Below are 25,600 nucleotides of genomic sequence, written 5' to 3' on the forward strand. Positions count from 1 at the left end.
CCAATACACGAGCATCCAGATTCATAAAACAAGGCCTTAGAGACTTACAAAGAGAGTTAGACTCCCACACAATAATAGTGGGAGAATTCAACACCCCACTGTCAACATTGGACAGATCAACGAGACAGAAAGTTAATAAGGATATCCAGGAATTGAACTCAACTCTGCACCAAGCGGACCTAATAGACGTCTACAGAACTCTCCACCCCAAATCAACAGAACACACATTCTTCTCAGCACCACATTGTACTTATTCCAAAATTGACCACATAGTTCAAAGTAAAGCACCCTTCAGCAAGTGTAAAAGAACAGAAATTATAACAAACTGTCTCTCAGACCACAGTGCAATCAAACAAGAATTCAGGATTAAGAAACTCAATCAAAACCACTCAACTACATGGAAAATGAACAACTTGTTCTTGAATGACTACTGGGTACATAACGAAATGAAGGCAGAAATAAAGATGTTCTTTGAAACCAATGAGAACAAAGATACATCATACCAGAATCTCTGGACACATTTAAAGCAGTGTGTAGAGGGAAATTTATAGCACTAAATTCTCACAAGAGAAAGCAGGAAAGATCTAAAATTGACACCCTAACATCACAATTAAAAGAACTAGAGAAGCAAGAGCAAACACATTCAAAAGCTAGCAGAAGGCAAGAAATAACTAAGATCAGAGCAGAACTGAAGGAGACAGAGACACAAAAAACCCTTCAAAAAATCAATGAATCCAGAAGCTAGTTTTTTGAAAAGATCAACAAAATTGATAGACCGCTAGCAAGACTAATAAAGAAGAAAAGAGAGAAGAATCAAATAGATGCAATAAAAAATGATAAAGGGGATATCACCACCGACCCCACAGAAATACAAACTACCATCAGAGAATACTATAAAAACCTCTACGCAAATAAACTAGAAAACTTAGAAGAAATGGATACATTCCTGGACACATACACTCTGCCAAGACTAAACCAGGAAGAATTTGAATCCCTGAAGAGACCAATAGCAGGCTCTGAAATTGAGGTTATAATTAATAGCCTACTACCCAAAAAAAGTCCAGGACCAGAAAGATTCATAGCTGAATTCTACCAGAGGTACAAAGAGGAGCTGGTACCATTCCTTCTGAAACTATTCCAATCAATAGAAAAAGAGGGAATCCTCTCTAACTCATTTTATGAGGCCAGTATCATCCTGATACCAAAGCCTGGCAGAGACACACCAAAGCAAGAGAATTTTAGACCAATATGCCTGATGAACATTGACACAAAAATCCTCAATAAAATACTGGCTAACCGAATCCAGCAGCACATCCAAAAGCTTATCCACCATGATCAAGTGGGCTTCATCCCTGGGATGCAAGGCTGGTACAACATACTGGAATCAATAAACGTAATCCAACATATAAACAGAACCAAAGACAAAAACCACATGATTATCTCAATAGATGCAGAAAAAGCTTTTGACAAAATTAAACAACCCTTCATGCTAAAAACTCTCAATAAATTCAGTATTGATGGAACATATCTCAAAATAATAAGAGCTATTCATGACAAACCCACAGCCAGTATCATACTGAATGGGCAGAAACTGGAAGCATTCCCCTTAAAAACTGGCCCAAGACAGGGATGCCCTCTCTCACCACTCCTATTCAACATAGTGTTGGAAGTTCTGGCCATGGCAATCAGGCAAGAGAAAGAAATAAAGAGTATTTGATTAGGAAAAGAAGAAGTCAAACTGTCCCTGTTTGCAGATAACATGCTTGTCTATTTAGAAAACCCCATCGTCTCAGCCCAAAATCTCCTCAAACTGATAAGCAACTTTAGCAAAGTCTCAGGATACAAAATTAATGTGCAAAAATCACAAGCATTCTTATACACCAATAACAGACAAACAGAGAGCCAAATCATGAATGAACTCCCATTAACAATTGCTTCAAAGAGAATAAAATACCCAGGAATCCAACTTACAACACATGTGAAGGACCTCTTCAAGGAGAACTACAAACCACTGCTCAATGAAATAAAGGAGGACACAAACAAATGGAAGAACATTCCATGCTCATGAACAGAAAGAATCAATATTGTGAAAATGGCCATACTGCCCAAGGTAATTTATAGATTCAATGCCATCCCCATTAAGCTACCAATGACTTCCTTTACAGAATTGGAAAAAAACCACTTTAAAGTTCATACGGAACCAAAAAAGAGCCCGCATTGTCAAGACAATCCTAAGTCAAAAGAACAAAGCTGGAGGCATCACACTACCTGACTTAAAACTATACAGCAAGGCTACAGTAACCAAAACAGCATGGTACTGTTATGAAAACAGAGCTATAGACCAATGGAACAGAACAGAGCCTTCAGAAATAATACCACACTTCTACAACCATCTGATCTTTGACAAACCTGACAAAAATAAGAAATGGGGAAAGTATTCCCTATTTAATAAATGCTGCTGGGAAAACTGGCTAGCCATAAATAAAAAGCTGAAACTGGATCCTTTCCTTACTCCTTACACAAAAATTAATTCAAGAGGGATTAGAGACTTAAATGTTAGACCTAAAACCATAAAAACCCTAGAAGAAAACCTAGGCAATACCATTCAGGACATAGGCATGGGCAAGGACTTCATGTCTACAACACCAAAAGCAATGGCAACAAAAGCCAAAATAGACAAATGGGATCTAATTAAACTAAAGAGCTTCTGCACAGCAAAAGAAACTACCATCAGAGTGAACAGGCAACCTACAGATAATATCCAGAACCTACAAAGAACTCAAACAAATTTACAAGAAAAAAACAAACAACCCCATCCAAAAGTGGGCAAAGGATAAGAATGGACACTTCTCAAAAGAAGACATTTATGCAGCCAACAGACACATGAAAAAATGCTCATCATCACTAGCCATCAGAGAAATGCAAATCAAAACCACAATAAGATACCACCTCACACCAGTTAGAATGGCAATCATTAAAAAGTCAGGAAACAACAGGTGCTGGAGAGGATGTGGAGAAATAGGAACACTTTTACACTGTTGGTGGGACTGTAAACTAGTTCAACCACTGTGGAAGACAGTGTGGCGATTCCTCAAGGATGCAGAACTTGAAATACCATTTGACCCAGCCATCCTATTACTGGGTATATCCCTAAAGGATTATAAATCATGCTGCTATAAAGACACATGTTCATGTATGTTTACTGCAGCACTATTCACAATAGCAAAGACTTGGAACCAACCCAAATGTCCATAATGACAGACTGGATTAAGAAAATGTGGCACATATACACCATGCAATACTATGCAGCCATAAAAAAGGATGAATTTGAGTCCTTTGTAGGGACATGGATGTAGCTGGAAACCATCATTCTCAGCAAACTATCACAAGAACAAAAAACCAAACACCGCATGTTCTCACTCATAGGTGGTAACTGAACAATGAGATCACTTGGACACAGTAAGGGGAACATCACACACTGGGGCCTGACGTAGGGTGGGGGGAGGGGGAAGGTATAGCATTAGGAGGTATACCTAATGCAAATGCCAAGTTAATGGGTGCATCACACCAACATGGCACATGTATACATAGGTAACAAACCTACACATTGTGCACATGTGCCCTAGAAGACAAAGTATAATAAAAAAAAATCATATCAAGTGTGAAATAAAGAAAATTATATAGAGAGAGGGAGAACTGAATCTATAAATATGCATATTTGTGTACATACATCCATATACATACATATGTGTGTGCATGCAGTAATTTTATTCTCCTAAAGCAATGCCTCTGCCTTCCACCCCCACTGTACATGTCCTAGTCCTGTGATGTCCCTAGAACTGAGCACCTGATTTCCTTCTCTGCCTCCCACATGAACAGGGAATAGAAATGGAAACTACACTCTGTGGTTACTGTTGTGAAAATCCATGTCCCCCACAGGCTAGTTTGGCATCTTACATTCCAGTTCCCATTGTAAAAAAAAGCAAGCAACAAACAAAAACTACAAAAGAAAAAATGAAATATTTGAAAGTCTACAGCCACAGAGGTTCCGGATTCACCCACCACCCACAGTGACCTCCGCCGCCCTCCAGACCTGAGGGCAGTTGTGCCTGAACAGCCTGCCTCTTCACCATCCATGAAAAGAGGTGACCTTAAACTTCAATAGATTTTACTCTGTTCAAAAGGAAGCAGGTCAACATTCAAAGTCAGTGGTCTGGCAACTCTAAACTTTGGCCAGAAAGTATTGGAAACATTTAACGTGCAGTGGATGAAGCAGCCTGGCCCCACTGCACACAACACACTCGTGGGGACTCAAAGGAGGATACTCAAGATCCGCTGGGTGGAAGTGAGGACAGACCCAGAAACACAGGGGGTAGGGGGGTCAAACCAGGAAGGCTCAGGCCCTGACCTCCTCCTAGGCCCTGCCCCTCCAGAACTTGCAGTTTTTTCTGACCCAGAAGTGGATTTCACTGATGGAAAAGAAGTTCAGTTTTTCTGGTCCAGCCCAGTAAGCTGCTCCCGTCGCCCAGCCTTCCACACCCCTGCAGACGTCACAATGCCTACTCCCACTAACCCCACAAGGGAGCTGTGCATCGCCTAGAGACGGTCCTTGGCCTGCAACCCCACGATGGGGTCCAGGGTCTGTGTCCATTTCTGGTTAAAATTGCTCTAAGGCTGGTCGCTGTCTTGGCCTTCCCTGCTTCCTCTCTGTTTACTTCTCCCCTCCTCACCCCATATGAAGCTTTTACTCAGGAGATGGATTATCGCCCCTCTTCGAATATCAAGGACACCACCACGACACCGCACTGTCTCCTTGACCCTGGGATTCTGCAGACCTCAGTCTTCCTCTGAGGTCCCCTCACTCCCTACCTCATTTTTTCCATCCTTCTGGGGCCTGGGTCTGCTATACCTCAGGCTTCCTCTTCACAGTCACAGACGGAAGGAGCCCCCTTCATCCTTGGGCTCTGGCCACAGTTCACCTGCTGCAGGACACTCAGTGGCTTTCAGTAGTTCATCCAGACATCCAGATGGAAGTGGGATTTCCTGGAAGAAAAGCAGGACCCCAGAATTACACTGAATTCTAACACAAGAGCCCAGAGTCCCCTTCTGCATGGGACATTAAGCTGCAAACACTACATAGGCACTTAATGCTCAGCTGCCCTTTTAACATCTGGTCCAGTTGTGTCCCTCCTCCTTGGAATATCTCAGAAAATATATCTCCACATAGAGTTGTTTAAACGCATCATCCTATGTGATTCCAGACCATCGGAGGTACAATGGGCCCTCACCAGAACTTCCACTCTGCTTGGAAGACTTAGAAAATCCTAGGGCTGCTCAGAGGGTCAGATTCCCATTTCTGGGTTTCAGAAAAACTTCAGTCTTCCCCGGACAAGTGAGGAGACAGAAAATGTCTAGTCTCTGGCACATCTTTTGCAAGCAATGGCGGCTCCCAGGAATCAAAACTATCAATGAATATATTTTTGAGACTCTGGTCAAAAGAAGAGTCATTCTGCAATTTCAGGTAGGATGGAGTGGTTTTGTGGCTCCTGAGGTGATTGTGAAAAGATCTGGACCCTCACAAGAACCATGGAGGACATTTCTGACATTTCCAGACCAGGAGGAGTGACTGATGGACCTCCAGTGTTACTAGGAAAACTTTTTGTTGGACAGCTTTGCTTTGGCTTTCAGGCCTTCACATAGGTTGCTTAGATCATGGAAGTGCTTCTGCATTTCTGCATAGGCTCAGGATGCCTTCTCAAGTCGTCCCTGCAATTATGAGACAGTTTCTGTCTCCAGAGGTCACTTAGAATAACACAAGAGGCTTCACCTTCAAAGGGACACCAGACAATATAGCCACAGTTCAGCCAAGATTATCTGTGTTTACATACCTGTAAAGTAACACTCCTAGTTACCTCCATTAACGTGGACATCTTTCATGAATAGAGAAACTCTAGTGATTGTTATATAACAGCTGCCACAAAAATTAACCAATAAAAATAAATGATAAATGAAAAATATTTAATAATTATGATAGTGAACGCAATGACCTAAATAGTAAGAATTTTAATACTGGTGACAATATGAACATAAGGATACAAAAATCAATGTGGAGATTCTCCTAAATATATGAAAAGTTCACAAATTGGGTCCTCCTTGTGTAATTCGGAGTCAGGGTCAAAGAATTTCACTATGAAATGTGTTCCATGACGGCAAACATGAGAAACAGGTGAAAGGAAAGCAAGCCACAGGAGAGCATGGGCTAATAGGACCACTTGTGTGCAAACCTCTCTAGTCAAGGACTACCAGCCAGAGGTGAAGAGAGTTTGGCTTGTGTCTTGCCTACCACTGGGCACACAAAAGCTTTCAGTAGTGCAACCAGATGGCTGGTTTGGCCTGGCTCCCTGCAAAGAAGACATGTATCTCATCCCCACCAGCCCATCAGTCCTGGAACTCAGAATCCTACATGCATTAAACATGAAGCTCCAACTCCATAGCTGACTTCACCTCCTTACTGTCCTTCTGCCATCTGGTGTTTCAGGTGCTCTCCAGATCTGGACTTCGTGGCTCCCCTACCTTTATCAAGTGAAGTCAGGATGTATCATTCTCAGAGTTCTCCTGCCAGTCCAATTTGAAACTCACCAATACAGGCATACCCTGGATGGACTTCCTTGGAATATTTAGAAAACAATGAGCTTGCTCGGGGGTGGTGTGAGCTCTAGGAGTAGAGTTACAGTTTCCCATGGAAACCTGAGAGGACTTAGAATAGTCCCAGAGGCCTAAGCAGTCCAATCTGCCCTGGAAACATCAGGAATGACATACTTGGTCTTCCTGAGGCTCCAAACTTTTTCTAAATAAACTCAGAGGTTACAGAACCATTTTTCTCTCAGGAACTGAAGTGGAGTTATTTGCCTTCTGCCAGCATCTCACTTTTTTTATTATCTAAGTTAGCTTTTGAGCCCAGAAGTAGATATTCCTTGTATTTGATTTACACAGGGAGCTTCCTAGAATGCCCATGCGTCTGGATACTTTCTGCATTCACTCAGGTATTCACAAAATGCTGCAGTTCTGCTGAAAATCTATGAGATGATCATTTGATCACCCGAGCAACTTTAGAATGTGTCTTCTATGGAAGCCCTGGAGCCTCCCTTCTGGTATTTCATCCATTGCTGGTACTGAGTACCCAGGGTGAAACCCTCCATCAGACATTGTCAGTAATTCCAGTATGGAGATGGCACTTACGTGATGGGGCTCAAGAATCAGATGGTAGAAGACCAGCCAGGAGGTGAAGTCTCAGTAGGCTTGGGGGCTTAATGTTCGATGCACACCAGACTTCTGAGACTTAGGAAGCGGGTGTGGATCTGTCTGCCCAGTGCTTCTCATCTACAGCCTGGACCAGCCATTTCTTGGGGCGAACTACTGAAAGTTTTTGTATGACCTGTGTCAGGCAGGACTCTGGCCAGACCCTTTTCCATAGTCCATTTGTAATGTATTTCCACGTGGCACAGGCATCTCCACTTTTGCCCAAGCCCTCGTGTGGCTCAGAATTATTCTCCCTACTGCCACTCTTCTTTGCCATCACAGAAGATATTTCAAGATGCAGCCCCAAGCCTCTCCCTGTAATCAATAACATGAGGGCTCATATGGGAACAATGCCACAGGCTTACAGGAATATGCTCTTAAATATCTGCTTTTTTATTATTCTCTTCATTAAAATGACATTTATATCACACCATTGTGATTGCTATTAATATTATTATGTGGGTACAGTTCTTTATCATGGATAGATTTGTGGTAGTTATTAGGCAATGTTGAATAATTTTGTTTATGTTCTGAAGACTGTTGAATTTGCTGAAGATGATTAAAAGACAACCTGAAAACATACATACCACAGCAACCCCAAGACTCCTACTGTACCAGCTGGTGTCCTGTAGAAGAATGGGCTTCCTGACTTATTCTTTTCTTTTTCGGGCAAGTACCTATTCATACCAGCATAGGAGATGGATGAAGTGCACCCTGGTCTTGCCATGGGCTCAGAAAGAATTCATACATATGCTTTATGTGCTAGGAACTCTATGTGTAGGCCTGTGAGCCCTAGAATGCACTTTCTTTCACCAACTAGTCCACCTAAAAGTTTTCTAAGTCAAATTCCCCCTCCATGCTTGGATAGGTCATGAATGGCTTTCTGTTACTCACCTAAGATGAAGGGATACCGCTAAATCAGGTTTGTGGCCAAGAAACTTTTACCTGGAGTGGCAGGAGAGGGACTACCTGTTCACCAGAGTCTCTGCAACATTTTCTTTTTCTTCTTCTTCTTTTTTTTTTTTTTTTTTTTTTTTGCGATAGAGTCTCACACTGTCGCCCAGGCTGGAGTCCAGTGGCACAATCTTGGCTCACTGCAACCTCCGACTCCCAGGTTCAAGCGATTCTCCCGCCTCAGCCTCCTGAGTAGCTGGGTTACAGGTGCATGCCACCACGCCTGCCTAATTTTTGAATTTTTAGTAGAGACAGGGTTTCAGGCTGGTCTCAAACTCCTGACCTCGAAATCTGCCCGCCTCGGCCTGCCAAAGTGCTGGTATTACAGGCATGAGCCACCGCGCCCAGCCTCTGCAACATTTTCTAAGTCAGTACAGTAGTTCTTTGAGCCACTTTTTCAGTCAAAGAACTTGTGAAAAAGTCCTCCAAGAACTTGTGACCTTCTGGAAATTGTCAAAATCTCTACAGGTGTCCAGAGTCATTCAGAGCTGTATTGCAAACCACTGACTGGGTTCCACCATTAGTAAAGCAAATGCAAAATATGCCGTGCCCACCAAAAAGAACCCAGAAGCCATGGTATTTAGCTCTTTCCATCTTTCTTGCCTCCTGCAGGTGGGAGAGTACTGAGTATGATGCCCTCCTACAGCCTCTGGAGGACATGCCAGTGGCTAGAGGTACCAGTAGAGAGGGACCATGAAAGAGCAGATGACAGTCAGGTGGCTGGGAATGACATTGTCCTGGGGTTTTTTGCTTGTCATGAACTCTGCCGCTGGGCAAATGTACGGGTCTGGACATGTATCTTCTCTGGATCCCTGCCCCATCAGCCAGCTATCTTATCTCCTGAAAGCTGGTAGGAGTTGGTCAGCATGGTGTTGCAGGACCAGGGTTATATTAACATTCCCTCTTAGGCTGAAACAGCAGAAGTTAACACAGGAGTCCCCAGGTGTGCACATGCCAACCTCCAGATTGTTTTTCTTCTCGTTCTAGATGTTCATCCTTGCTTTCTGGGACTTGAAATAACCCTACACCACCAAATATTTATGCCTATTATCCACTTAGGGAAAACTTGTATGTCCCAAGTCCATAGGGTTAGTATTATTATCAGTATTATAACCACTAGTACTAGTATCATGATGATCATCATTCCTGTTAATATTCATCAATATTTTTATTAGTACCATTGTTAGTATGGATTTTTCATTATTGTACAGCAAGAAATATAGTTTATCCATTCACAAATGGTGTTCAGTTACTAAAGATGACCACAAGGCATGCTCTGCAGACATATACACACACAGCTGTCCTGGAGACCCAGCTTTGCCACCAATTGCTCTTTTATAAGATGAGCTCCCCCAATACCCACCAGTTTTTCAGGACTCGACCTGAGCTGGTTGGGCTAGACCTGGAAAAGTTTCCTATTCTCAGCTGTACCTGGAAAAATTTTAAAGACTCTTCCAAGGCCCAGTAATAGCTTTTGGCAGCTTCCAAGACCAGAGAGGGTTTCTTGGCCATTCAGAGCCATTCAAATATTCTAAGTAAACTCAAGGAACCAGAAACCCCACTTGCAGTCATGAAATACCAGTGAATGGCTTCTGTGACTCTCTTCAAGTTTTTCAAAGATAACTGCCTGGAAAGGCTGGCCAGGAAGTCACCCAAGCCCATCCCTCTGCAGGATGTTCTATGTCAGCCAGGGACCCAGTGAATTGCCATTGAACAGAAGGGTGGAACAGAGACAGCATGCCTGAGCCTCTGGAAACATTCTAAGTGCCCTTGTTGGCCCAGAAAAGACTGGTGCTGCCATACGAGGCACAGATATGGCAACCTAGCCACTATAGGAACCACACAAGATTTAAAGGCTCCCAGGAAGTCCAGGAAGGGCAAACATGGCCTTTTAGAGCCATCAGATTTTATTCTAAGTCTACGTGGGAGACAGTGCACTTGGCTTCATAAAAACACCAGTGGAAGTGATATCGCTTGCCCCAGTATCCGGTCTTTTCCACCTCATCTCAGAGCCAGGCAGCCACCATTTCCCAAAGCTGCTGTGCAATGAAAGGGGAATATTCTAGGTGCTCTCCTGTGCCCATGAAATTCTGTGGCTGCACTAAAGGCAGGGGTTGTCCTCCGGAATGCTCTTCAGGAATCTGACAACACTAGTCAAGGTTAGAGAAGTTCAATTCAACGTCATACAAAACCAATCACAAAAAACAAAAAAAAGCATAGTGAGACAAAATGATGAACACACCTGCTAATAATCATGAATGACAATAACAACAATGATGATCTTAGTGATAATGCCACCAACACTGTTAATGGCAATAACAATAAACCTGAGGTAATGGGTGTTAGGTTCCCGATTCACTGATGTGAAGGATGGTGCCAATTTCTGGCCTTCCAGAAATAAAGGAAAAGTAAACACCTGAAGGAGGAGGAGGTGAACCTGGAGCTCCCGGCCTCTGGGCGCTCCTTGGTGGAAGGAGAGGGACTTGGTCCTGAGCCTGCCCAGGATCCACCCGCACCAGAACTCGGGAGTCCCAGTCCCTGGATGGGCTCAGTCCCACCCAGGCCAGACGCCCCGGAGCCCCGGAGCCCGGGTCCTCCAGCCCTCGCTGCCGCCGCTCCTCGCGGAGCCCGGGCCCCCCACGCCACCTCAACCTCAGCGCGGCTCTGCGAGGGCAGCGCCAAGGATGTTCCGGGCCCAGCGGGGGCATCCTGCCCCAACGGGATACTGACGCCCTGAGGGCGCGGAACAGCGCGGCCTGTGCAAGGCCCGCCATCTTGGGCCTTGCAAAAAGAGCTGCCTCTTCAACGCCCCCACCCGGAACCTCCCCAGAGGCCCCAGCCCCAAAGCCAGGGCGGCGGCGCCTTCCTCACCCTGGGTAAAGAAAACTCAGGTCCTCCCTGGAGACCCGGCTCGCCGCGGCAAGCAGACCGCGCATGCGCCCTGCATGGCCGGACCGATGGGTTTCATTGCCCTTTGCCGGCCATGAGGTGGCAGCACAGGACGTTTGGTCTTTACTGCTTAGCGGTGGACCTGAGTCTGAATCAATGAAATTCAGGTATGGATTATTCAGTACCTTTCTTTTGGAAGATCAAATGGAAATTGAGTACGATATCTTGTGCTTTAATTAAAGAAGATGGGAATAAAGAAACAAAATCGAAAGTTAGTATACAAAAGTCGATTGATTCCCTCTATGTGAAGGGAAGAAGAGCTTGAATAAGAGAAGCATTCTGTGTTATGCTTTAATGCTGGAGAATTGCCACCATGCATTTGTCAAATCCCGTAGAATTTCACAGCACAAATAGTACATCTTAATGTGGCTCAGGACTACATAGAATGTCAGCCACAGTTTGAGGGTAAATTACATATTTAATTAAATAGATTAAACAATAAATAATGTTATGAGCTCTACCTGGACACAATCCTTGCCTCTCCAACCAGTTTGCCAAGGGCTCGAATTTCTTGCTCGTTATCCTCACACTTGACATAAACCCTGGCTGCTGAGTAAAATCAATCACTTGTGGAGATTTTTAAATATAATGATGTGTCAATTTCAACCATGGATAAGGCCATTTAGCCTTAGTAAGGCCTATCGTATTAAGATTGTGCCTGTTTTGCAAGATTTCAAGTCATCATCCCACTTATTATTCAGGAAACGTTTTCTCTTGAGTTTTAGGTTCAGTACTGAGGCTCCTTGATGGACAATACATTTTCCAATTCTGAGGACAAGGCAGAGGAGGCCCCGTCTGTGAGAACTTTCATTTTGCTTCTGGAAAAGTACATTGAATCAAATATAGGAAAGGCTTGCATGGTGGCTGACAGGTTCGGCTGTTTTAGCATGCTGGTGTTTTACCTTCTGGACAGAAGTAAAAGGAACACAGCTGTGTCTGTCTCTGTGTAATAACTCAGGACTTACCTGAGTAAACTCTGGGGTGTCATGAGATGAACTGCTACCTCCACTTAGAGAGGCTTCAGGGACAAAATTTCAAGAGATTTCTGAGGGATAGAAGAGCAGGGCTGCCTTATTCTCTGATCCCAGGTAACTACTCAGAGACAGAGGCAAAGGCTGGGGACACCCAAATGCATATACTAGGTGTCTTTGATCCAGCCTCCGTTTCCTTGCTAAATCTATGCAATGACACACTGAGAAATCTGGCAAGTGGGGCTGAAGATCCCTGATGTGTCAGTTCCAGGGTTGGATGGAAACAAGTGGTTTTAGTGGACATGGAAGTAAAGGGAGGTGAGCTGTGAGGAAAGAGCCGTTGAAGACTGGGGAGACTCAGAAGTTGGGGTAGAATCTCGACCCATAATCCGAGGAGTGCAGATGCAAATCAATTTGTTAGGGCTGCATAAATGAAAGAAGGACTTTACCAACACACTAAGTTTTTCCAACAACCGATTGTATTCTTTGAATATTTGTAAGTATTGATATTTTGGAAATGTTTAATGAGATTTCATATATAATTCTGCATTCAATTTATGCCCAGGTCACTTTGCTATTATACGTTTATGTGCTGCATTTTTATGAATAGACATTTTCTCAAATTTCTGAATTATTTTGCCAAACTATGTGTTAAGAGTTTTTTCTAGAGGTCCACCTTCTTGACTCACTTTGCTGATGAGAAACTTATCAGGTTTCTCCATGGTGATTTTCAATTTTAATAGCTCCTCAATGTGAGAAACTTAATGTTAACTAAGAAATGAATTACCCCTAAAGAATCTTCTCCTTTCAAGATGCTAACCGTGTTTTGTCCAGTGTGAAATCTCACATGTGCCACAAGCGCTACTCTGTGAAGAAAGGATTTCTCTTGATTTTTCAAGGCATAACTTCTCCAGTAAGAAGTGTTTGGTATTCCAAGAGAATTCATTGCCCTTGGAAAGACTTTCCCTTCTTATTTAGCTTATAAAGGATTTCCTCTCTTATTTTCCATTTTAGCAGCATTTTATCACTGTGTTTTCTTGTGAACATCAAGCCTAGTGCTTGGCTGAATGTTTATTCTCAGAAAATACAAATAAAGGGTTCATCCAAGTAAAGTTTTCTTACGTTATTTGACAACAAATTGCACATAAAAACATTTTCACACTGAACGCAGAGCTAGAGATTCTCTACCTGAAAGTCCCACACGTTTTAAGTTATTAAAACTGTTGCTGAAGACTTTTAGTTTATTATGTTGACAGTTTCAGCTCTCTCGTGTCATTTATGATCAGATCACTAACAAGCCTTTGATACATATATGTCGTACAATTTCTCTTCCATATGAATTTATTGATGTGGACTGAAGAATAAAGGTAATTGAAGTAACGTCCATGATTATAGTAATTCTTCAAAATGTGAGTCCTTTGGCATGTTTAGATGTTACAACTGCAGCTGAAGTCTCTTCCATATTCCTTACATTCGTCATTCCTAACACCATGTCATCTAAAGTCAGAATATGTTCTGAAGACATTTATCATTTTCTCTCCAGGGTGAATTTTCTGATGTTATTTAAGATTAGTACACTGACTGAAGGCTTTCCCACATAAATGGCATTCATATGGCTTTTCTCCAGTGCGTGTTCTCTCATATCATCTAAGGTCAGAAGATAGACTGAAGGCTTTCCCACATAGAAGACAAGCATGTGGTTTCTCTTCAGTGTGAATTCTTGTGTGTCCTCTAAAGCCAGAGGTTTGACTAAAGACCTTCCCACTTTTATCACATTCATAACGCTTTTATCCAAGGTGAGTTCTCTCATGTCTTCGAAGATTAAAGGTTTGAATAAAGCCTTTCCCACACTGATGACACTTATACGGTCTCTCTCCCCTGTGAGTTTTCTCATGTCTTCTAAGGTGAGAACACTGAGTGAAGGATTTTCCACATAGATGACATGCATATGGCCTGTCTCCAGTGTGAGTCATGTGCCATCTAAGGTGAAAGTAATTAGTATAGGCCTTTTCACATATATTACATTGATATGATTTACCTTTAGTATGAATTTGTTTATGTGGTTTAGGGAATAACTGATTACTAAGGGATTTTCCACACTGTTTGCTGATGTAGGGTTTCTTTCCACTCTGAGTTAACAAACGCTGAGTCATTGTGGAACTGTGAGTGCAATCTTCCTCCAAATCATTACATTCAAAGGGATCCTCCAGAATGAGAGAGTTCTCCTTTAGGGACAAAGATTAAAAGCTCTTAATGATTTACCAACATACATCTATACATTCATTTCACCACCTTTGAATTCTAGACCAACTATTCAGTGGTAGAGCCCAGTTAAAATCTTTCCAATGTCACTTGTGTGAAAGGAAATTAAATTTTGGCACCCCAAACTCATTGAACCAAAGGGAAAAATCGAGCTGGGAACAGGGTCACACAAACCTGCCTCCTCCTTCTGGTTCCTAAATAGTATGGCTACAAGATGAAAAGCTACATGCCTCCCCCATATTTTGCCCACAAGGAAATTCCTCATGAGCTGTTAAAGTTACACCATGGCAATGCAAACTGACAGCTTGTCTTTATAGGCGCAGTCATCCCCAGTTCACCAGACACAAATGCATATCCGATTGTTTCCCTGCCCCATTTTGCCTATGTTGTCTTATATAAAATGCAGCTCTCCTGCATTATTCCTCTGCCTCATTTGTTTATGTCATCTTATGTAAAAAAAATCCAGATTCACTGAGCCAGAAAAATGCATGAATATTTTTTTCTACGCACCTTTTACATGAAAATTGTGTACTTCTCAATATCCCACCCTTTCCCCCTTTAAATTTAGAGAAAATCATCTTTGGAGAAAGGTATACACCTGTCCCCCAGGTACATGTCCTTAACTCTGGCAAATAAATCTCCTAAAATGATTGGGACTTGTCTCGTCACTTTTCTCGATTGACACTTGCGTACACATTGTCTCCTGCAGACACAGATATTTTCTCTTTTGTAAGATCCCAACTGCAGAGTTATTCCATTGATTGTGATGATATCAATATCTTTCAAAGTCTGAACATGAGCAATGTATATGCACTTGTTCTATTTTAAAGATCTCATGTTATGGTTTAGAACACAGGTCACTTTATTCACTGAATTCAAACTATCAAATTTTTTTTTGCTTAGAAAGCACTTAATGCCAGCCTAATTACGCTCAGGTGACTGTGCGTCATTACTAACTTAACCCATTACCAGGTCTTTAACTTAGATGACTGGTGTACACAGCTATAAAACTCACCATTGTCATACCGGTGGATGCGTCTTTTCTGATAGGATGCATGAATATCGTGTGTTTTTTCTGAAGGGCACTTTCCTTGTCTGAAATAATTGAAAAATAAATTGTTACCTTGGTATTATGGTAATAAAATTGTTTGAAAAACCCCAAGGCCCTTTTACTTTTTTTCGAAAATTGACACTTAGATGTGGCAAATGTGTCAAATGAAGAAAATACTTCAATAGAAGAAACAGATTGTACAGCGTCAGCAATTAGAAAAGTGCTTTAAAATTAAAATGTGAAAAGAGATAAAATGGAGATGAGATATCAGGCAGGTAAATAGAGGGATAGTCTTCACAGGGGTATCGGGAAAAGAGTCAGCATGTGACAGTTTAACCCCAACAGGTACATGAATTATCCTTTTCCCGAAAGTAAAAGAAAAGGCAAGAGGACACAAGAGTAGCATCTGACATATGAACAAAATGATAATAACATCTAAGGAATTCTGCTCCAGTAGCTTAACCTACATTTTCGAAATTACCACTCATTTAATAAAACTGCTAATTAATATTTGACTGATATTATTCATTGAAAAAGCACTTCCTCCTGTTAGAGCACAGGACCTTGTTCCTTACCCAGATTCTGGCCTTGGAGAAATTCTCTTCCTTCCCACCAGAGCTCTTTTCCTTGCTCCAGCTGCAAAGTTATATAGGATTTGCTTATCTGTACCCTGTTAGTGGAAACAGTACATGTGTTTTGAGTTCACTGTCAATAAATGTGCATTATCACCAACTGTAAGGCAGGCTACCGAGGAAGAATAAAAACAGTGAAGGTCAGCTCAGACCACAAGACCTAGAACACAGAAAACTCCCCAGGATTTTTCTGACCCAACGTGAGACTAGAAAATAAATCCAAACAAAAGGTCCATCAGGAAAAGGAAATTCAAAACAGTCAGGACCTATGAATGCTGAGTCCATGCCTAAGTTCCAAGACACAATGCATAATACACAGTCTTTTCAGAAAGAGATTAATTAAACCTCTGCACAGTATGTTTATTATTATTCTCATGCAGAACAAAAAAAACATTCGATTTACAAAAATAATTGGTGTTCTATACAGAAAAGATATTGCTATTGTTTTCACTAATTGGTCTCAGCCTAAGCATAGCGACTGAAGCAGAAGAGTTATTTAGAAAATATTTAATTTAATACATTGAAAATATTCATTAAGTTCCTAGGTCTGTTCTGAGTATTAGAGACTGAGTACCAAGGAAACCATGAAATCCCTGTCAAGATTACATTCTAATTGCGTGACACACTAAATAAAACAAAATAAAATAAAGATATTTCTTTAGACAGATTTAGAGAACTCAAACTTTTTTCAGATAAGATCTGTGAGAGAATCAGAGAAGAGATTAGAGTGAGATATGGGGAAGCTGTTCCAACACTTATCGAATGAATGAGTCAATGTGTGTCTACATACGTATGTGAATGTTGAGGGACTCACCGAGGGACACCAGGTGACACACGTTTTCCAGCATTACATCTCTGTACAGCTTTCTCTTGGATGTGTCCATCATGGCCCACTCTTCCTGGGTGAAGTCAATAGCTACATCTTCAAAAGTCACTTTGTTCTAAAACATCACAGACATTTTAGTTTAGACAGAGAATCCCTTTTAATGTCCAGAGGAGGAAGGCTGAAATGACATAGGTAGGAGCTGGGTATGCAGAACACTCAGTGTTTTAGGTTCCAGCCAGTTCATTCTCAATACTAAGCTGGTATCTGCCTTTCAAATTCACTCACAGAGACATACCCACTCTTACTCCATTAAACTTTCCTATGAAGAAATATAGCATGAGATGTGGCATAATATAGCCCAGATATTTTTTAGTAATGTGTTAATCACCTGTACATAACTGATTATAAAATTTTCACTTGAACCTTCATAAATAAAACAAATTTACCACGAATTTCAAGTAAATTACAGATTTGTCACAAGGCAAATAACCATGATTTACTACTTTTTAAACACGACCGTGATTAAATGAATTATTTCGCTAGATAAAACACAGGTTTCTCACCAATCAAATGGTTAAAAGACCTATCGTGGGTTTTGAATAATCTAAAGAAGTAATAGAAAACATGTTTCCTATCTAGCAAATATTTATTAAATACAGGTCATTGGTCCCTTATTCATTAAAAAGTTAGAAAGTGATGAACCAGACTCCAGCATTCTTCAGAACTGAACAAGTTTTACACAGAATATAGGATTCAATTCATACATATAGTCACTCTAATGTTATGCAATTCAGGTGTTCATGACAAGGCTTAAAGACAGTCCAGCTGCACAAGACAAGACCGCTGAGGCTGCTATACTGAGGAAGTCTTAGTCTGATGATTCCTGTGATATGAAGCCTCCTGTTCTCAACTTTCTCTGGTCAACCCAAACATCAGTTATCACTGCCTCTCTTTTAACTTTACCTTGTCACTTGGCTTGTTCAAGGATAAAAAGGCCTGTTTACTGTTTTGTTTTTTTCTAACCAGCCCTTATAGAGCATTTCCACAGAACTCTAAATTGTACTATATCTATTATATTCCTTCTCCTGAGTGTGCAACCATAATTAAGTAATTGTATTTCTTATATGTTACTTTCAGTTACCAGAAGGCAAAAAGTTAATTATCAAAAGGCAAAACGAATGGGGATAAGAATAATAATGACTTCTTTAGTTGTCCTTTTGCAAAGTTTTTAAAAGCATAAATATATTTTATCAAACTCTCCTTTTTCCTCAACACTGTGCAGCTCTTGCCCAAGGCCTATCACACGGGATTTATTGAACTCAGCTGCTAGAACATCAGCCTCATTATTGGGCTCTGATCTTCTGCTCTTCACGCATCTCTATTGCCTGCATTCATCACAATCCTAAGTCTATTTCAGCCAACGGGACAGTTAATGGGTCAATTATTTCCCTATGAGGTTATAGGATGGATAGAAGAAAAAGAAATACATAAATGAGACCTCCATGTCATTTCTTGTAAATAGCCTGCATAGGGGCTGGAATAAAGTAGTGTAATATTAGAAATTATATTGATAATTTAGGAATCATTGACACATGATACCCAACCTAGAGTCCTGAGAAAACTTAATTGGAGGCCAGATACCTGAAAGTCTCCTGATTGCATTTGGAACACCCAGGCTGGGTGGATTTTGCATCATAAAAACAAACAAAAAAAAGAATAAAAATGAAACACCCATGCAAACTGGAGAAAACTGCCCATTTGCCAGCAATATGGGTATAATTTCAGTAGAAAGAGCCATCCCCCACTCACTAGTGAATGCATTGTCAAGAACTCAGTTTCTCTCTGTCTTCTTCTGGATTTCCACTTGCAGACGCTTCAGGCACTAAGAAAAGCTGAGGTTGGAGAAAGAACACGGGAGACACCAGCCTTGTACATAATTTTCAGACCAACCTGTGATGAAAAGCCAGACCTTCACTGAAGGGTGACACCACCTGCACCACAGCCTGACCAACAGACACAAACACACAGAGGCCTCTCCTCTTTCCCCAAGGTCAAAATTAGGAAGCCTATGACTGTGGTTTCTGACAAAGAAGGAACACAGATATCTTATGAATGAGAGCATCAAAAGCACTGGGTTTTGTATGTGAATTGACACAAGTCCAGATATTCAATTCCCTCACTGATTTTAAAACACAGGGATCCCTGACTCCGCCGACATGTGGAATATGATTTCCAACTGTAGATAAACACTGTGGGATTTCTCAGATTTTATTATCCCAGCTTTATGCCCTAGCAATGTTTCTCCAACACCAATCACAGCCTTCTGAAACCTTACTCCACTTTTACTTTCTCTCAATTTTGACTTTTGTATTTCCCTTTGGAACTCAGAAATCAATCAAGTAAGAATCTGTTTTAGGGACAAGTGGGGTTGCTCTCGTCTGTAATCCCAGCACTTTGGGAGGCCAAGGCAGGTGGATCACCTGAGGTCAGGAGTTCGAGACCAGCCTGGCCAAAATGGTGAAACTCCATTTCTACTAAAAATACACAAATTATCTGGGCATGGTGGTGTTTGCCTGTAATCCCAGCTACTCAGGAGGCTGAAGCAGGAGAATTGCTTGAACCCAGGAGGCAATTACAGTGAGCCGAGATCCTAACACTGCACTCCAGCCAGGGCGACAGAGCAAGACTCTATATCACACACACACACACACACACACACACACACACACACACACACACAATCTGTTTCAGGATGGGGATAATCAACTCAGGAATTTATTTCACTTGGAGGGTCAACACTCCCATCCTGCTGATCTAGCCCTTAAAATCCCCCGCATCAGAAATTCGCAGCAGTACCCTGCGTCATGGTGTTTCTGTCCTGTGTATACAGTCACAATCCTCTAGGATGCTCAGAAAATACAAAATGACTTAGGGCTGAGAGAAATTTAGCAGCTCAATCTGATATTTTACTAAGGTGGTATCTAAAATTCTTGCAATCATGGTTTATATTAGTCTTTGTTAGTTGCAATATCTCTGATTATCATGATACATATTTGCTGAGAAATACTGATGTTCATGTGTATATTCATACATAGATATGTAGGTATATAGATGGATATGTTTATATGAACGCATGTGTTTGAGACGGGGGAAAACATGCATGTATTATTTCCCTGCTAAAAATATAAAAATAATGAAATATATTTTATGTACAAATGATAATTATGTGTCATAAACAAAAAATTAACTGACCTATTTGTACATGAAATCCAGGAAAAATAAAAAGGGTAGCTTTGTATTAATTGTGACATTGTGCTTACAGATATACACAAATTTCCTTATTTAACCCTTATAATAACCCTGCTGATTATAGTTTATTTACCAGTTTAATAAATGATCAACAGAGTTTGACAAATATGACAAAATTACAAAACTAGAAAATGACACAGCAATACTTTTAATTATATTCTGCCTTGTCACTGCCTCTTCTTGCTTTTTTACAAAATTACTCCCCTAACCAAGGTTCTCTATGATTCTGGGGACTCCAGGATTTAGACCCCAGTTCCCATACTTCACTGTGTCTATTTTTACTGCCACATTTTAATGCACATTTACAGACTTCAACAAGCACTTTTCAATATCAACTTTTTTCTTATTCCTTGGACTATTTCCTACATCTGTTCATCAAGACTCCAGTAACATATGACTCCATCTGCCTGTCCCTTCCATGAATGTACCTGACAGTACATGTATTATGTAGTCTATAATTCAAGCAGAACAGATATTCCTTCAAAACAATAAGGTATTAGAGAATGCCTACAAAGCTTCAGTGAAACCAGCTGTAACCCTTAATACTATTACCATGTAAACTCTTCCTCGAATATCAAAATAAGATTTGGACTTTAGAGAATATCTGTGTATGATTATAACCCAAACATGAACTAAAAGTAATTTCAATGGTCATATACAGACTGTGCCAGGGACAAAAAAGGACAAATATTATAAGAAAATTAAAGCACACTTATTTCCTAAAGGACTCTTGTGTGGAATCTATAAAAACTATTTCAAGATATAGAGATTAAATATATTTCAAAACACATACATACACAAGCAATCTTTAGGAGAAATTTTTTAAAACTTATGTTATGAGTCTAAAATTTTCATTAATTCATGGAAAAAATGTATTGACAAACTTCTCACCAGAGCAGGAATAACAACTTACGTATTTGGTGACTTCAAGATAAGAGCCTGCACAGCTTAGTATCTCCCTCCAGATCTCTCTCTCTCTCTCTCTCCTTTTTTGTTTTTTGACAGAGTTTCGCTTTTGTTGCCCAGGCTGGAGTGCAATGGTGAAATCTCAGCTCACTGCAACCTCCACCTCCCAGGTTCAAGCTATTTTCCTGCCTCAGCCTTCCAAGTAGCTGGGATGACAGGCCTGCGCCACCTCGCTTGGATAATTTTGTATTTTCAGTCGAGACGGGGTTTCTCCATTTTGGTCAGGCTGGTCTGGAATTCCTGACCTCAGGTAATCCACCCGCCTCAGCCTCTCAAAGTGCTGGGATTACAGGCGTGAGCCACAGCGCCCGGCCCAGATCTCTTAAAAAGTCATGAGGAAGGAGCCATTCTGCATCCTCAATATTCCCTTAATATTTTAAGGACACTCATAACAACTAAGAGGCAGACTTGTGACTTCCTAGCCCTTTCAGGGCTATTTAGGCACACCTTAGTGAAGTATTAGGAATGCAGTATTAGGTCTCAAGTTCCTGGACACCAAAACCATGTTCTCCAACAGATCTTCAGTAAAAATAGCTGATGTCTATATTCTTTTGCCTGTCTTTTCCCTTCCTTTTAATTCAGAACTGCGGTCTTGAAAAGTGCTATTATTTAGTAGGTTCTCTCAATTCTCAACACCAGCACTATACAGTGTTGAGTAACATCTCAGGTGCTAGGGAAACAGCAGCCGACATTCTAGCAATGCACAAATAGAAAAGCAAAGATCACCACAGAGTAAAAGAGAATAGATTTTTTAAAAGTATGAAACCAAAACGAATATATATCAGATTACACTATAAATGGAAAATCCTATTATCTTGACTGGATTGCAAGTCAAAACCTCTCATGGTTTCCAACATCCAATATATTCCAAGCAGTTCAGGAATGGTGAAAGTGGAATGGAATTTAAAATTATTCTAAGGTTGCATGTGTGAAAGCACCATGCCCTGAAACAAAATATTTATTTTTAAAGCGCATAATGACCACTTCATACAAAGTTTGTGTAACAAGAGAGAGAAAAAAATCTCACATTTTTAAAAAAGGAATATGCAACATATTTACATATAATAAAATAAAATTAAACTAAAATAACAACAATGAAAGACACAATCTGACCTCTGAAAATCAAGGGAGAAATCTCTTTTAAATAAACTTGGCACAATTTTTAAAGTAAGTTATGAAAAATAATAATACCTGAATATAGTATGTAAAAGTACCAACACAATAAAGCTAAAACAATATCCATGGAAAAATTATTTGCTGTAGATTACTTTTAAAAAATGATCTAAGGACTTTCCTGAAGAAGGTAAATGAATGAAATTTAAAAATTGCCTGAGAAAAATCTGTGAAAGGAAATGAATATAGAGAAGCAGAATATAATTTAACTATAAAGCACACAAATAGAATTTAAAAATAAGGCCGCGTGCAGTGGCTCATACCTGTAATCCCAGCACTTTGGGAGGTGGAGGCAGGCGGATCACCTGAGGTCAGGAGTTTGAGACCAGCCTGACCAACATGGAGAAACCCCGTCTCTACTAAAAATAGGAAAAAAAAAAAAAAAAAAAAAAAAACTGGCGGGCGTGGTGGCACATGCTTGTAATCCCAGCTACTAGGGAAGCTTAGGCAGGAGAATCGCTTGAACCTGGGAGGCGGAGGTTGCAGTGAGCTGAGATCATGCCATTGTACTCCAGCCTGGGCAACAAGAGCAAAACTCTGTCTCAAAGAAATAAAAAATAAAAATAAAATAAAAATAAGTGGCAGCCAACATGCCCAACATGATTTTCTGTGATGAAAGAAATTCTCTGTATCTACATTGTCCAATGCAGTAACTACCACACATATGTAGTCACAAAATTTCTACTTTGGCCACAAATTTGGCTATTACTACTAAGGATATGCCATTTAGTTATTTAATTATAATTAATTTACAGTTTATAGCCACATGTGACTAGTAGTTACTCTATTGGTCAATGCAGATCTAGAATCTTGGAGAAGGCAGTTAAAATAATGAGATATGGTCAAAACAAAAATGGAAAAGGTGCACAAATAGTGAACACAGAATATGAGAATGTGAAGTAACAAGTCACACAGTAAAATTTAATAATGAGATGCTGCCTTGATGGGACACATGTCTAATGATATTCAAGGCTTGTCTTGTTACAGGTAGAAGAGCAGGAGCAGGGCAGGAGAGGGCTCTTCCCCTACCCACTAGAAATGTCAGGTGATGGTCTGTTAATGATCACTTTGCCTCTAAAAATGACAATTAGGCAGCACCAGAGAGAGGCCATTTCCTGGTGGTCTACACCTGTTAACATCAAAAATGTTAACTAAATGCAGACCCCAGGAAGAAGCAACTTCTTGGGCATTTATGTTAAGAGACAAAAATGGCAAAGCATAATCTTCTGGGGACACACTCCACTGGAAAAGGAAAGAAAACTTCAGATGGACATGAGCATAACTCCCTAAACGCACCGTGCATGCTCAATTCCAAAGGGTAAGGAAAGCACTGTGTATGCCGGAAACTCTCCCTAAAGGAAGAATCATGGGAAAGAGGCAAGCCCATCCCAGGATCAAGGTTAAAGGCCCTTCTCTTTTCTCTCTTGGACCTTCAGGCATCCACTTGGGTCTCTTCCAAGAGAATTTTCCTTTCCTTTCTGTTCTAAAGCCTTTTTAAATAAACTTCCACTCCTGCTCTGAAACTTAGCCTCTTTTTCCGCTGTATGCCCCTCAGTCAAATACTTTCTTCTGAGGAGGCAAGGACTGAAGTTGCTTATGGACCCATGCAGATATGCTGCCAGTAACTCGAATCTCTTCTACTGGTAACAGTATCATTGTAAGGGAATGAGACCAGTTCACATCTCAGTGCTCGGAGAACTCACCAAAAATAAAAAATTGGAGGATGCTGTGAACTTATCTACCTTCCAAGGCAAGTCCCACAAGCAAGAAGCAAGACTATCTTCCCCCAAGGTCTTAAACTCTTCTGATGCTCCTTCTCTGGGAAAACGTATCCTCTGATAGGCTTCCCCTTATATAGGAAAAAACAATTAATAAACCTAATCAGCACTACATTCCAAGAGACATGCCCTGATTGCACAGATACTGAACCTCATCAAAACTTCATTCTGGAGACACACCCGGGTCAATTTGATTGGATTTTTGAGACAACTACTAAAAACCCCACATCAACTTGGAAACCAAAGAGTTAAGGCTATTTTGAAGGAAAAATAGGAAGATTCATTCCTTTTTTCATTCATAGGTACTTTTTTATTTTATTTTATTTTATTTGAGATGCAGTCTTGCTCTGTCGCCCATTCTAGAGCGCAGTGGTGCGATCTCGGCTCTCTGCAAGCTCCGCCTCCGGGGTTCATGCCATTCTCCTGCCTCAGCCTCCCGAGTAGCTGGGACTACAGGCGCCCGACACCACGTCCGACTATTTTTTTGCATTTTTTTTAGTAGAGACGGAGTTTCACCCGTGTTAGCCTGGGTGGTCTCGATCTCCTGACCTCGTGATCCGCCCACCTCGGCCTCCCAAAGTGCTGAGATTACAGGCGTGGGCCACCGCATCCGGCCTTATAAGTACTTTTGAGTGTATTATATGTACTAGAAAGCATTCGCAGTCATGGGGTACAGCAAGAAACCAGACAAACTCGAGTCTTATGGAGACTCTATATTCTAAAATTATTTGGAAGTAAACTGGACTTGAAAACAAATGGAAAGTGAATAGATCTAAAAAGTTTCAATATTCATGATGATGTAAAAAAATAAAATATATTGCAGAAATGAAGTCAGGAAGTGTTAGGGGGCATATGGTACTTTTAAGGCCATTGGTATCCTCTGAAATTCAAGCAGGCTGAATACATTTGCATAACTAAAAGGAAAGCAGATGCTAATAGAAGACAATGAAGAAAGAGCCTGAAAGACATTTCAGAGACCTTGGCTGGTGGCAGCCCCTCCCTTCAAAGGTCTGGAGGCCTATAAGGGAAGACTGGTTTTGTGGGCTGGGCCTAGGGCTGCACCACCCAGGGCAAGCGCAGGACAGTGCTCACAGCATTCTACCTCCCAACCACTCCAGCTCCAGCCAAGGCTAAAAAGGCCCCAGACACAATTTGGATCACTGCTTTGAGGGTGCAAGCCATAAGCCTTGGCAATTTCCATGGGATATTAGACCTGCAGTTGCACAAAGTACAGGAGTGCGCTGCTGATAAAGACACATCCGAGACTGGGCAATTTACAAAAGAAAGAAGTTTCATTGGAATTACAGTTCCACATGGCTGGGGGGAGGCAGAAGGCGAAAGGAATTTCTTACATCACAGCAGGCGAGTGAGAGAATGAGAGCCAAGCAAAACTGGTTTCGCCTCATCAAACCATCAGAACTCGTAAGACT

General features: G+C 41.1%; 1 long non-coding RNA gene and 1 pseudogene across 2 annotated transcripts in view; both read right to left on the reverse strand.

The window, feature by feature from the left end:
- The window catches only part of LOC144334825 (uncharacterized), a 28,535-nt gene extending 17,344 nt beyond the window's left edge, over positions 1-11,191 (reverse strand). For both annotated transcript variants that reach the window (XR_013405069.1, XR_013405068.1), the window contains exons 1-2: positions 11,125-11,191; positions 4,910-5,043 (exon numbers count right to left, since the gene is read on the reverse strand). This is a non-coding gene — a long non-coding RNA (uncharacterized LOC144334825). The remainder of the gene's footprint in view (positions 1-4,909; positions 5,044-11,124) is intronic.
- Positions 11,192-13,816: 2,625 nt separating this feature from the next.
- Positions 13,817-18,765, reverse strand: LOC144329481 (zinc finger protein 705B-like; annotated as a pseudogene).
- Positions 18,766-25,600: the final 6,835 nt, after the last annotated feature.

This window comes from Macaca mulatta, chromosome 15, assembly GCF_049350105.2.
Source record: "Macaca mulatta isolate MMU2019108-1 chromosome 15, T2T-MMU8v2.0, whole genome shotgun sequence".
In the NCBI taxonomy this organism is placed as follows: Eukaryota; Metazoa; Chordata; class Mammalia; order Primates; family Cercopithecidae; genus Macaca; species Macaca mulatta.